This window comes from Diadema setosum, chromosome 18, assembly GCF_964275005.1.
Source record: "Diadema setosum chromosome 18, eeDiaSeto1, whole genome shotgun sequence".
Classification (NCBI taxonomy): domain Eukaryota; kingdom Metazoa; phylum Echinodermata; class Echinoidea; order Diadematoida; family Diadematidae; genus Diadema; species Diadema setosum.
This window is the reverse complement of record NC_092702.1, coordinates 14,797,873-14,813,559: the sequence shown is the minus strand read 5'-3', so window position 1 is coordinate 14,813,559 and position 15,687 is coordinate 14,797,873.

The window sequence follows — 15,687 nt, the reverse complement described above, 5'->3', positions numbered from 1 at the left end:
CAAACTCGCCCTAAACCTTGTCCGGCCGCAGAAATTATTCTGCGTGCTGAAAATCCCAATACGCAATAAGCCCGCTTAGCTGGTGTGACAGGGCCTTTTTTGGCAGCGGGTAAATAGAGCCAGCGTGCGCACCTCCGGGTAACTACTTTTGAGATACATGCTAGGTACTATCATGTGCGGGTCATCTGCGGGGACCTCCGGATAGCAAAAATGTTCTTCGGAAGTCGCACGCAAGGCTAGTGTGACACGGCCGTTAACAGTGTCAGAAACTTTTCATGAATCCATATAGATTGCTGTGGTGTAAAGGGCGACATCTGGAGGACGAGGTCAGCTAATCCTTTGTAACTTTGATTAAAGTCGATGTTGTTGAATGGTTCTTGCTGTGTCGAGCCAAATTGCTTCTAAAAAATATCATTAAATTTCGGATAGTCTGCCATACTTGTAATTGCACACGTGTTTCCAAGATTTGAGTGTTGGAAGGTAAATTCTATATTGGTCTGTAATCATTTGAGGACGTTAATTTGCCTCCAAATTCTGTGGTAAGGTGTGAAATTGATATTTTCCATCTGAAAAGGAATACGCCTTCAACAAAGAGATCGATTTAGAATTTGCGTAAATTTGATTAAGGAAGATAGAATGAGATTGCGGGGGTTGCCGTTTTTAGGATCAACATAGACATGACAGAAATATCATTAACACCTATAGATTTATTATAAGAACTACTAGTTTCCAAAATTTTGCTACCCTCTCCTACCGTTACGGGATCAAACTCGAAAATGCTTTGTTTGGGAGAATTGTATTTCTTCTATTTTTCTTTCGAAATGCGGATGGTCGTAGATGCTAGTTGAGACCCTCATATACTTGCAAAGAAATCATAAAACTGATCTGCCTGAAATGAACTAATATTATAGGAACAGTTATAATATTGTCTGATATTCTTGAAAGAAACAATGGTTTTTGAGCAGCTGTTGAGTTACGACTATGAAATGTATATTCGTGTATAACTAATTATTCAAATCTATCACAATCCCAATTGTGTTTTCGGGATCTACGAACAATTAAGATTGTAATCTTAAATGCATAACTCGTCGTTTCTGATAAAGCCATACTAGATTGTTTAGTTCAAAGCCACGATATGAATGCCATTGTCGTTTATAACTTAGAAGCACTTTGTACTGAGAAGCTCTTCATTTGTAAGGTCTTAATATTGCGAAGATATCTCAGAATTCCTTTTTTTTCTGAACTCAACCGAGGGAGAAATCTATGAAAAGATCGATATCACCTTTATTCGATTCATTGTGTTTGAAATTGGCAAAGAGATGAGCAATGAAAAAAAAAAGAACTGCAAACACGGCATCGCTGCTTCTCCAATATAGAAAGAAATTAATGTACGTAATCCTGGTGTAAGTTTGGGATTGTCCTTTTAACCACGATTCAAGAGGTGAGCCGTCATTCCCAGCAATAAGTGCACTGCCATCCCCTCCGATTGTTCCTAACTGCTTTGTTACAAGTAGAACAGGGGTACTGCGATGTCACAAGTGAAAAAAAAAAACCCACAGTCTTCACAAAACAAAGCAAAAAATGAATAAAGAAACGACTAATTTGTAATGAAATTAACCGCTGGTGTAAAAGAGCAGTACACAGAGAATGCATCTATACAATATAAGAGTGACGACACGTTGAACAGTATGTTGAATAAAACAGCGCAACCACATGCAAAGACAAAAAATATGCTAGTATACTCCCCTATTTTCCCCCGATATAAACAAACCTTCAAGAATCAGTAGAGGTCAAGACCCCCTTCGTGTAATGGCTGTTTTGAAAGCAGCATGGTATCTTTAATGATAATACATTACATTTTTTATGGTATCATGTCAAAGGTTACCTTTCATAAATACAGCTCCACTCCCACCCCCATTTTTTAATGATAATACGAGAATTTGCTCATTTCAGTATAAAATATCAACCTGAACTCCTTCCTGAAATGCATTGAAAGTCTTAATAGCCACTCGAAAAGGGAAAGGGGAATAATCCTTTTGGCAAAACTTCCTTGACTTTCACAAGGTAACCTTACAGAACACTCGATAAAACTGAAATGTCATAAATATATTTGTGGGGTATGAATATTCTATGCGAGTTTTAGGCGAGTTTTATTAAGCGTGCCTTGGATACAGTACACTCGATGAAAGAAAAATATCTATGAATGGGGTATGCAAATTCTCTGCGAGTTATATCTGGCGTGTGATCATAATCAAAATTGTATCATACCTTATGACTTGTATTTCATACAAGTTGTTGAAAAAAAATTGTCAATTATACACTTTGTATCATTATTACGTTTAGTTTGACGGAAATATAGTATAACTGTAGTGAACTGAATTGAATTTAAAATTGTGTTTCAGTTAGTAAACAATACAAATAGTTATACATGAATGTCAGTTATCAACGGAAGTAGGAGACATCATTTTGTAATAATGATACAACATGATAATGACGTTATAATATGCGTCCAAAATGAGACTAATTACAAGATTTGCTCTTTCGCATTCCCCTCCTATTCCAAAAATATCAAATTCAATTCGACATAATCAGAAAGGCCACGGTATTCATTGTCATCAAATGTACAAGCGGAGAAATACGACAAGATGAAAAAAAAAAGTGAGGTGAAAACAGGCTCATAAATCAAAACATTATACTCTTTGTAGACGTCACAAACTTGGTTCTAAAGGGCTTTTTACACTTGGAAATTTTTGCTTAGTCCCGTACCAACGGTGGGGCTAAGGGGGGGGGGGGGGCTGAGGGAAGTCCGGTACCAACGGTGGGGCTAAGCCCCCCCCCCCCCCCTTAGCCCCACCGTTGGTACGGGACTAAGCAAAAATTTACAAGTGTAAAAAGCCCTAAAGAAAGTAAACACTTTTTCAAGTTTATATTTCTCATAAAATATTTGGCCAAAAGTTATTGTATTATATACCATATTGAAGGCAATTTAATTGGCTATCAGCCTAGTAGGTCAATAAAAAGGGAAACTTTACGCATGAGTGAACACCTTTGGTTTTTCTCTTACAAGGCACAAAAGCAAAAATTGCAAAAATGAACAAGTTGTCATTCATGTGCAAGTACTCTTCCGTGTAACAATAAGAATAAAAGACAAATCGAACACAATTAGATACATTGCTTAAGTTGAATAAAATAAACCTTTGATCTCTATGATATCTTTGAAGCCCAAAACATCAATAAAGGCCAAAAATGAGGGAGAAAAATGAAGAATCTTTGGTCAAACCCCAATTCAAATGAAATAAAGAGAAGAAGCAATATTAACAAAAATGGTAGAAATTTCAATTTGTTTTGAAATTGGAAAACTTGTATATAGATAATATCTGGTTCTTAAATTTATTTCATGAATCCTTAAATTACAAAATAGAAAGAATAAAATAAAGAAATTCTGTTTATTTAATCATCTCTATGCCATTACTCCCTATGTCGTTTGAAGTTTAAGCTGGCAAAAAATTCTTATTTTTCCTCTTTAGTTTCCCATTTTGTTTTTGTTTGATGTTGCAAAGAGATAAAGAGAACAAAACCTTGTTTTTGCTATTTCATTCATGTCTCTCATTGTGTTAAACTGGCTTTTTGTTATCATTGTTATCTTGAAGGACATTGCCAAATGAAAGACAACTTGTCAGTTTTTGCAATTTTTACTTTTGTGCCTTGGTGGGCAAAAATTAATGTGTTCACTCATGCGTAAAGTTTCCTTTTGAATTAAACTACAAATTGATAGCCAATTAAATTACCGTTAATATGGTATATAATACATTGATTTTCATCAAAATCTTCTATGGAAAACATGAACTCGAAAAAGTGTTTACTTTCTTTTTTTGCTGAGTGTATATAAACGAACAAGTAATGAGTATGAATATTTCGTCCTGTGTTGCGTATCCTGTAACATCAGGTGATACGTCTTATGAATAGTAAAATATCTACGTTTGCCTACCCTCATGTGTGTACGTGGGTCTGTGTGTGTTAATATAAAATCATATAGATCAGATAAAGATTATGAAAAACACAAATTGAAATGTAAGAACATGAGCATGTGGCGTGCTTCTATTTGCGTATGTATGAAGGATCCTACAGGGATGTATGTGAGTTTGCATGTGGTGGGGAGATCTAATACTATAGTTAGCCATTTCGGAGTTAGTTCATGACGCGCACATTGCAGCAGATTACTTTTCTTTTTATCGGTTGCTTAAGCACTTAACGCGTTTCAAGCAACGCGATGCATACAATTCATGGAATTCATCAATCATATTCGGACAAAGATTGAATGAACGAGGTGATCAGAATTGTCCGCAAAACATCACACTTGGGAAAGTATCCATTATATCAATTTACATCGAATGTGCTAACGAACATTTTCAATGAGTATTATTAAATGCCATGATTACGGTCAATTGCATGTGCTGGCAAGCACCCTTTATAAGGGATTCATGAATAATCATTAGTATCACAAGTGACTATCTCAGTGAATTTACAAACCAACATTCATTTAAGTACAAATGACCTTTTATTCTGCTGCAAAATGGTACTCCGAACTGGCTTATTTTTGTCAAAAGTGAACTTCACCACATCAATCCTCCTCGATGGTGGGATGAGAAATAATATGAGGTCTCTTTTTTTTTTTTCTAAGATAGCCTCTATATTGCCAGAGACCTCCCCTTTTATGTACCCCTTATATTATAGCTGTGAGCAGAGCATTGTTGCATACTAAAGGGTGAACGCGTCAGGTGGTATTCGGAAAAGGGCCATTCCGTGTAAGTGAAGGGATATGGATCTCACGTCATTCTGTACGCATTTTCTAAAAAAAAGACACAAATGCACAAAAAGACACAATAATACGTCCCGTCTTTGGTAACCAAGTAAAGCTGCCCGTTTAACCTAAATCCTACACGTTCAGATGAGAGATTCTCTGCTTAAGGTCTGTTCCAAATACACATGGTATATCATATGTGAAACTTCAAATTATCAAATTACTAAGATTCAATTACTAAAAGAAATAGAATGTGTGTCTATAACATCGCATCCTCAATGTTCGTGTTGTGAGTATCTCAAAGTATTCTTTGTCTGAGTGAAATAAGAATGTATCTTTGTGCGGTGTACCATTATGATGATGGACCCCAAATAATAATCAAACTGTTATACAGTACTGTTCGTAATTGTTACTCTGTATCATTCAATGAAAAGTCGGTTCAAATAAACTGAATTGAATTGAATCAAAACTACACTTTACAACATGATTGCAGTCCACTCTAAATTTGAGAGTTAGCAATTATATATCTCCATATAGGATAGATTTTGTAAGGCAAGTCACCATCACCAATTACACAGCTAACATGAATTGTATACATACATTGTACACATATAGGCCCTACATGCATATTGTTATACATATACGTATATGCATATACAAATATTAGGTATCTGATGTTTATCATAATCATCTTACCAGACTTCTTCCTCTTTGCCTAGATTATAGTCAAGCCTTTACAGTCAGGCAACACTTATTTTTTATTTTATTTTATTTTATTTTTTGAGCGGAGATGGGCCTTCTCTTTTGCAACACTAGGTCTACAGTCATGTTAAAAGCCACGCTCTGTCATCCATTCGCACGGTGAACCCAGCTCGATGAATCTTTCTCTAAAAGCGCTCTTCGTCCTATATAGGTCAGGAACTAGGTTCCCCATTTCTCTCCCTCTCCTTTGTTCTCTTTCAATACAATAATTGGAGCGTCACTGTTTGCTTGTCTGGTACCTACTCCATTAGCCAGTAGTCCTAGTGATGCCTCAAGCGTGAACTTCAGCATGAAAGAGCAGTTACTACCAATTAATACTTCCTTTGACCTTTTAGATCAAAGGGGGTGAAATATGACATTTTCTTCCTTAACGATATAACGATATACTTATTGCTGGAAAATGTGCTTTGGATACGGCAAGAGTTAGCTCAAACTCTTTTAACAAAACAACTTCAGATTGTCATCTATATTGCATGCAAACAGATTGTCAATAATTAAACTTCGCACGATGATTCAAAAAGGAGATTCAAAATGAGAGCATTAATTCCAGTGGGTAGGTCGCGACTGAATATGTCTGGTTGCAGCAAAGATTTACTGATGTCGCTTACAGTTTCGCCGTTATTTCATCATAAATAATGTTGTCGTTTACGTTAATGGCGTTTTACATTTAGTCTTCATATGTACGCCAAAAACGGTGTTAATAATTCTCTTCATACGTATTTTCGTAATTTATCAAATAAATATTAATAAACTTTTTTTTTTTTGCTTACAACTGTGTTTTTTTCCTTTCTTTTCTTACATAGCCACAATTCCCCTTTTTTGTCGTCATAAACCTTCAGGTGGTCGATCTAGTTCTCGTCAAGTTGTACATGTGTTGTATTTTTTGGTCAGCCCGGCCGGGTACGTTCAGCAGGCTTCTCAGCAGGGCACTGCCTAGGCCGTGCCAATTTCCGGCTGAGGTGAATTGAGACCCGTATAGTAATGTCAAAACCACTTATCCAGTGGTCGAAATGATGATGATAACAATAAAAAAAAAACAACAAAAAAAAAAAACAGATCCGCATAACAAGAATTCGGCATTAATTCTTCTTCGTTGATAAACAAGGAAACAATTTTGGCTTTATGCATTGTGCTAGTGCAATGAAAATCTATATAAAAAAGACAGGAAAAAGGGGAGAGTTAAGGGAAAAAAGGAAGAGAAAATAGTAAAACATCAGAACCGTCAGCAGCTCCAATGTACCACGGGGTGCTAACCTTTTTTCAGAGACCTTCATGCTGTTATCACCTGCGCTGACAGTGGTCAGCAAAGAGCTTTGGAGAACCAAAACCGAGCGCTTCAGCTCCGCAAGGCCTCTAACATTGCCGTTGGGGTCTGCTATTTTGATTTTTACTCCAGAGCTTATAGGGCAAATTCACCCAAATACACGATGTGGATTAAGTAGAGTGAATGTAGTAATATTAGTAAAACACATCAAAGAAAGTTGGGAGAAAATTGAACAATCTGTTCAAATGTAATGAACTTTGTAACTGTTAGTTGCAGCCATTGCATGATGACAAGATTACAACAGTTAGTCAGTTCACATCATACATTCTGTATGTACAATTATATAGAGAAAATGTAAAGAAGATTTATACAACATAATAAATTATTTTCAATTTTTCATGGTAACACGTCACTCACCTCTTTCTGAAAGCAGGGGAATGACATTGCCTATAACAAAATCGTTTGTCAAGAACAGGTCATGTGTACTTTTCATAAAAAAGAGGTTTTGTGGATTTGTTTTTATAACGTTGTACATAATAAGCCAGTTCGGAGATAGCTCATGTGCACATGGGTACAAATGACCTTTCATTTTTCTCAATTGGTTAGGCACTTCACTTAATTCAAAGCAACATAATGCAGCAGCTTGCCCAACACAGCAATATTATTTATGGAACTCAAGAATGAACCTGTGCAGATGAAGTGCACAGAATGGTTCTTCAATCAACACTTTGGGAAGCATCTATTTAATTGTGCTGTTTTGACTACATTAACAAAACTTTTTTCTGTTAACATTGCCGAATACCAGGCTTGCTGTCCGGTGGATGTACTGGCAGGCACCATTTATAGGGATCCATGAATAATCATAGCATTAAAGGATGCTTATCTCAGTGAAATTAATAACCAACCTGTCTCTCAGTACAAATGACCTTTTTCTGCTCATGCTCAAACTGGAACCCCGAACTGGCTTATTGACATCACGAGCTGTAGCAGTTTTTTTTTTTTTTTTTTTTTTCATCCAGCAACGGTTGCACTGAAACTACCAAAAAAATCGTAACTGTTGAACTGATTGTCAGATTCTCTTCAAATTTTCTCAGATGTGTTTTATTAATACTTCTGCATTCACTCAAGTAAACTTGTCTTTAAAAGTCTGGCGCAACTCTCTTACGGAACTAATCAAAGACACTGCTCGATTTGCCCAATGGCTATCAGCGCAATATGTATGTACATGTCTATAATGTATGCAAGACCTCCTATATACCGACGAGGATTTTGCTGATACGTTGCGCTTTCCCTATCAATCGTACTAGGTGTTACAAAAAAAAAAACATTTCCCACTTTGATCCTTAAAAAGGTTCGAAAACTATACATCAGATGATGCTGTCATTGATATGAATGATAGTTTTGATAGCGTACAATTTAGTTAGAGGTGATTTGAATATGAAAGCAGGAATCAGATTTAACAAATCCATGAATAATTTTAAAGTTAGCCTCGAGATTTTGGTCAAATCTTAACCCTCTGCACAAAATTGAACTTTACACAGGAGCCAATGATGTGTAGGTGAGTGTGTGCTTACAGTGACCCTGAACAATAGACAGACCCCTCCAAGTTGAGAAGTTTATTGTGCGCGTCCCGAGCGTAAACCCATTTCTGTCCATTTGGTACGAATTGTGCGTTGCTTTCCTTTTGGACGTCGTTGGCGCATCAGTGTCAAAGCGGTTTGGGGTATGGTGTTATGGAAAACTGGGTGGTTTGATAGCATCCCTGGGATTGAGATATTGTGTAATCTTTATCCTGTGGTTTTTGATATGCACAAGTTTGATTTCTGATGAAAAATTGGGTCACAACGGTAGTTCATATTCCCTCTCGCTAATTCCTGATCACATTGGCGTGATAATAAGGTTGTATTTGAAAGTGATTATATGTCATTATGGAAGGGTTTTTTAAGGACACAAAGCTGACTTTTATATCTTTGAATATTAAAGGTATTCGGTCTTATTTCAAAAGAATTAAAGTGTTTTCATGATGTAAAGATAAACAGGCAGATGCTATATTTTTTGCAGGAGACGTATTAGTCTTGAAGACAACGTTATTGAATGGACAAAACAATGGGGAGGAAAGGCAATATTTTCACACGGATCTTCACATAGCTGCGGGGTGATGATTTTGTTTAAAGATAGGTTAGATGTTGATATCATTGATAAGTATGTTTCGGAAAATGGAAGATGGATATTATTACGGGTGAAGATAGAAAGCAATGAATATTTACTTTGTAATATTTATGCGCCAACAGGCGACAAACACACAGATCAGAGACGTTATTTTGAGCAATTACATGAACGTTTGACGTCATTTGATGATATTAGTTCTTTGGCTGTTATAATGGGGGGAGATTTTAATACACTTTTGAATAGATATATGGATAGGGATGGAGGTAACCCGGCAGCGTGTAATGTTATTCAAGAGGTGATTTTCAAAATACAACATGATTTTGATTTAGTAGATATTTGGAGATTAAGAAACCCCCTTGTTAGAAGGTATACATGGAGACAGTCCCACCCTTTAATACAAAGCAGATTAGATATTTGGATGATTTCGGATGTTCTTCAAAGTTATGTTAAGGAAACTGATATTATTCCTGGGGTTGGCACTGATCACTCTGCAATTATTCTAAAGCCTGAGAATAAAACAAGGAAATATTTTAATGTTACAAATTGGAAGTTTATAATAGTTAATAGGTAATAGGTAATAGTAATAATAGTTTATGTGATGATGAGCAATTCTGTACTGAGATGTCCCGAAGTATAGATGTTTGGATTAATGAATCATTAGAGTTTAAAGATTTGAGAGTACGATGGGATTTTGTGAAGTATAAAATTCGTTGTTTTTCTCGCAAATATAGTGTTGAAAAAGCAAAGAAGATGAGGGAGGAGAGACAGGTGTTAGAGAGACGATTATATAATTTACAGAAGTTGATAGAAGAGCAAGGAGATCAATTTCTTCAAGAATATGAAAACGTTAATTGTGATTGTGAGGCGCATTTGGATCACATTACACATGGTATTATAGTGAGGTCTAGAGCAAATTGGGTCGAATATGGAGAAAAAAATAGTAGTTATTTTCTTAATCTGGAAAAGGTGAATAAGATGTATACATGTATTAACGTGTTGAAGAAAGGAGAAGATTTTTTTTTTTTTTTGATGATAGTGATGCTATCAGTAAATATATTAGATATTATTATTCTGAGTTGTATAAGGAGCCCGAAAGGAATACTTTCACAGACTGTCCCTTTTTAAAGTCTGATGATAGTCCATCACTGTCATCAGCAAAACGAGATATATGTGATGCAGATCTGACTTTGAGAGAATTTACTGCGGCTCTGAAAATTATGGCAAAAAATAAATCCCCCGGAAATGATGGTCTGACGGTAGAATTTTATATCAAATTTTGGGATAAACTTGGGTTTTTTTTCGTAGGAATTATGAATTACAGTTTTATGTCTGGTAAATTATGTTCGTCGCAACGACAAGGAATGATAACGTTGATAGCTAAGAAAGGTAAAGATAGGTTATTTATTGAGAATTACCGTCCGATTACTTTATTAAACGTTGATTACAAGATATGTTCGAAGGTGTTAGCGATGAGGTTAAAGAAGGTTTTACCTGATATCATTCATTCGGACCAGGTAGCCTTCATCAAAGATAGGTATATAGGTGAAGCGGTTCGCACCGTTTCAGAGACACTCTTTTATAATCAAGATTGAAAAATATTCGTGGTTTTATTGTTAGCCTTGATTTTAAAAAAGCTTTTGATTCCCTCAATCATCAATATTTATTTGAAGTGTTAAAATTCTTTAAATTTGGAGAACAATTTTGTAGATTTGTGCGTGTGTTTTATAATGATATAGAAAGTTGTGTTTTGAATAATAATAATTCAACTGGGTATTTTAGGATTGGGAGGGGCGTCCACCAAGGTGATCCTTTGTCACCTTATATGTTCATTTTAGCCATAGAGACACTTGCACTTCATATTAGGTCTAGCCCAGAAATTATGGGAATAAAGTTAAGTGTACAGGAGGAAATAAAACTTTCTATGTATGCTGATGATATCACAGTTTTTTTTTTTAACAAATGATCAATGTTTTCCTAATCTTGCAAAGATTTTACATGATTTTGCTATCTGTTCGTCTTTATCAATTACTTATGATAAGACAAAAGTGATGCGAATTGGTCCATCGGTGTTTACTACTGCACCTAAGACGGACGTGCAACAATTTAGGAATGTAGAATTTGTATCTGTTCTCACTGTTTTAGGGATAGATATTTCGCATTTTTTTCACGACCGGAAGGCACAATTACAAAGAATTTTGATGAATATTAAATCACAACTGCATAGGTGGAGATTTAGAGATTTATCCCTCTACGGGAAAATTCAGATTGTTAAGACTTATGCTTTATCTCAGTTGCTATATATCGCAAGTATAGTTTCAGTGCCAGATTCTTTTATACATGACGTGAATAAAGTTATTTATGAATTTATTTGGGGAGGCCCAGATAGAATAAGGCGCGATGTTTTAGTAAAAGATTATGAGGAGGGAGGTTTGAAAATGTGCTGTTTGAAGTCAATGATGCAAGCTCAAAAAATAAAATGGGTGCAGAGGTTATTTGGGTCATGTTCAAAAGGATGGAAATCCATTTGTTTGAATTTGTTAGCATCTGTAGGAGGAGAATTTTTGTTCTTCTGCAACTTTGATGTTTTAAAGTTAAAGATTAATGTTTCACGGTGGTTTTTAGAGGTATTAGAAACGTGGTCCCTCCTTCAGAACAGAGAATCAAGTATACCCAATCAACTAATCTGGAATAATAAATACATTTTGTTTCATGGGAAGTCTATGTTTAATAAACATATAGTAGAGAAAGGTTTTGTGAAGGTAACTGATATGTTAGATGAGTACGGCCGACCTCTGCGTTGGAAGGATTGTAAGGGTAAAGGTTTACAGTTTACTCAGTATTTCACTCTTCTTGATTGTTTCAAGAAGATGCCAAGTGAATGGAAGTTTTTTTTTTTCTTCGTCAAAACTATCACCCCTTTATTAAACCCCTGAGTATTATTCCTTTAATCTGGGTTCAGGGTAGATGGTTGGAATTACATAACGTAACAACAAAGCATATCTGCATTTGAATAACCCTGGAAAATCTAGTGTGTTTGATCGTTTTGACGTTATGTATGACAATGGATTTGAAGATGTTCAATCTCTTTTCAAATTACCTGCCAGTTTGACAATTGATACAAAATTAAGAATAACGCAATATAAGATACTGAATAATTTGATCCCCGTTAATTCGTGGCTTGTTCGAATAGGGAGAAAAGATGACTCAAGATGTTCCTTTTGTAAAAGTGAACCGGAGACAATAGAACATTTGTTTTTTGATTGTCGGAAGGTGTCAGTATTCTGGGAATCATTGTTTAAAGAGGAAAAAAGTAAAATTGATTTCTTGCAATTGTTTTCATGTCAAAAGGTGTTATATGGTGTTATACATCCGAGGAATGATTTTGTTTTTTCATACAATTTCATAATATTATTAGGTAAACAATTTATTTTAAGTTGTAAGTATCAAAGTTTATGTCCTCAAAGGCAACATTTTGTGCAATATGTAAGAAAATATAGTTTGATTGAAGAAGAAATAGCTAAAAGCAAAAATAAATTTGATTTGCATGGGGCAAAGTGGAGGAAAATAGAACAAATTATATCTTTATAGAAAGTCAAATGCCCTTCCCACTTTCTTCTTCCTTTCCCTTGCTCTGATGGTCCTTTCTTCCTCACCGCGGTTTATACTCCTTTTTCTAATTCCCCCCTCCCTCCCCCCCCCTCTCTCTCTCTCTCTCTCTTGTCATGGCATTCACTGTAGTTTATGTTTATGAAACAATTATTCTGTCCTGCATTATCACCTCAAAGATTGCAGCGTCGAATACCCCCCCCCCCCCCCCAATGCCGGGAGAAGGGACAGGAGACTTCGCATCTTCAGCCCAGGGCTGGGTGTATAATTATGTTATCGTAGAAAGGAAGTTACGGAGAGTGCATAAATGAGCCAGGTGAATAGTACCTTTGATTTGGTTTTTCTTGGGTTTTTTTTTTTTTTTTTTTTAAGATTGTAGTGTGTGTTCTTGCGTCTTTGGTTTGTTTTGTCTGGTCTTTCGTAATATTTAGTGTTTCCATTGAAGGCTATTTTTTTTTCTTTTTTTTCCCTCGTTTTTTGTGTATACAATTCTAGAATTATTGGTGTTAATGTGTGTTAGAGACTATAGTCCAAAAAAGGATCAGACGCCTGGTAGTTTTACTATCATTGAATGCTATCAAACTTTTGTTTTGTGATGTCAAAAATGTATTTGTCATATGACTTATGAAAAAGCACGATGTTTTTCGATCTGATCAATAAAATCCAGAAATCCAAAAAAAAAAAAAAAAATAGACATGAATACCACAAATACCACCTTTTCAGAGCTCAGCTGACTGGGCTTATGGTAGTTTTGCTCCAAGCATGGACCTACAACAGGTCCACGCTCCAAGGCACATATGCTTTATTTACAGTTCATGATGGATTGCCCGGGGCACTGCTAGTTTGAATTAATGGTAAAGGGTAAAATGCACGCACATGAAAAAAAGGAAGCACATGTTTTCATACGCTTGAGTACACTACATTTCAGGATGAATAAAGACTAGCTGTGATAGTGGAATTTCTCATGAACTATTTAATAATACAGCATTCAAACCCTGGCCATTGTTTAGGACCATTGTCTGGGTGTTAACCACGCACTCCATACACACGAATTGACCCCAGTGCAAAATGACAAGTTTGTACAGAGGGTTGAAAATAGAGCAAAATCTTAAACCTAAGTTCAAGATAAATCTTGAATTTAAAGACCTAATAAAATGCTTGCAAAATTTTTTAATATGCAAAAGAAATGTAAAATATATGTCATGATTATCAATGTTAATATGTTGTCAGTGTCGTTCCGGTTTTCATTGCTTCTAGAAACTCCCCCAAATATCACATTTTTGGAGGACCCCGTTGCAGCTTTTGCGAAAAAGATAGATGACGTATAAGCACGGAGTTGTAATCAGTTAGCAGACGCCGCTCAGCACAAGCACTCAGATTACTAGCTTGGTACACGCGCGTACACGATAGCTAGCCCGGCCAGGCCCGGGCCCCGCGGGATGTGCGCTCCCGGTCGACACACTGACTGTCGACATGTACGCATTACCACGTACATTATCACTAAGTTAGCTTGCACAGATACCTGGTACCTCGAGCATAATGTCTTCCCCTATATGGGTAAACTTCGACATTGATGATGATGATGGAGACTGCAGCTCTGACGATAGCGGAGAGGAAGAGGAGGCACATGAAGTTGAAGGGGAAGATGGGGAGGGAGAGGCAGCCGATGAACCAGAACGTTATCGTGGGGCTGCACCTTACCGATATGAACCAGCTGCATCTCCCCCGCTGCCAGTGCAAGAGCGTATGAACATGGCACCAAGCCCGAGAATAGACCTCACGGAAACGATCGCCTGGGAAGTACAGAGTGGTATGTCTGGTATGCCCCCATATAGTTTAACGTTAGAAAGGATACACTGTATTCTACATGACTGACATTGTAAGTTGTAACTGTCTAGTAAGTAGATTAGAAGAACAGGCCCAGCTCGCTCACAAAGTGAGCGGCTACTCCGGCCGCAGCAAGCAAGCGGGAGCGTCCCGGCCGTGGCCTGGCCCGTCGGCCGGCGCTTACAAGTTAAACTACCACTGGGTACCAGTAGTAGTCTAGTAGTAGATCTAGTAGCAGTCTACTAGTAGTTATAATAGTCTACTAGTAGTAGTAGTCTACTAGTACTACTACTAGTAGTGTACTATTACCACTACGGCACTAGGTCTAGTAGACTAGTAAGTAGTAATAGCAGAATCTTTGGTAGTAGTACAGAGGCTACACTCTAACGATTAAGCCTAACACGTTAACCAGTTTCCCATAGTCAGTTTCTGCAATATGATCAGTAATTTAGATGCGTCATTTTCTAAGAAAAACGATACCAAGAATGATCGTCAATTTTGGTCGAGTAGTCTTTGTTTTATGCTAAAAATTATACTGTGGAAGGAAGCCCAAACGCCGTGACCGATGAATGCCACGGTGGGGCTGGATTCACGAGTAGGTCTAGGCCTATAAAGCAGGCGAGTCGCCGAAGTATTAGTACAGACACGCAGTGGTGGTGGGGCTATCGTGAAATAGGCCCCACCGCAGTCACGCGTGCACCGTACCCGTGCGTTTATAGCAAGCAAGGGTAGGTCCTCCTAGGGTTTAGGGTTAGGTAGGGTTGTATTTATGGTTAAATTGGCCGTTAAATTAGTCGAGCCGAGGGCCATATTATGAAGTCATTTTCGCCGCATTCACGAGTATTCACTGTGGAAGGCAGCCCCACCGCCGTGCTTACCTACCGAGATGAACGCCACACGGTGGGGCTGAAACAGGCGAGTCGCCGTAGTATTACTATTAGCACAGACACGCAGTGGTGGGGCCTATTTCACGAGTTTGCCGAAAATAATGGATATCCAAGCGTACCACAGTTGTAATCTGTATTATTGGCAGTATTAAATCCGATACAGTTCATTAAATATTCTTTTGTCTAAAGGCTTGGCCAATGACAATAGTGCAGCGCAGCACCTGCTATGCGCTCGCTAGCTCGCTCCCCCGCCAGCGCTAGCCAGTGCAGCCGCAGGCCGGCCGCGCGCCGGCTGTCGCTGCGCTGCGCTAGCATAGCCTTGCCAGCTCGCTGGCTACGGCATAGACTGGTCGTGAACGACTCCGTTCTTA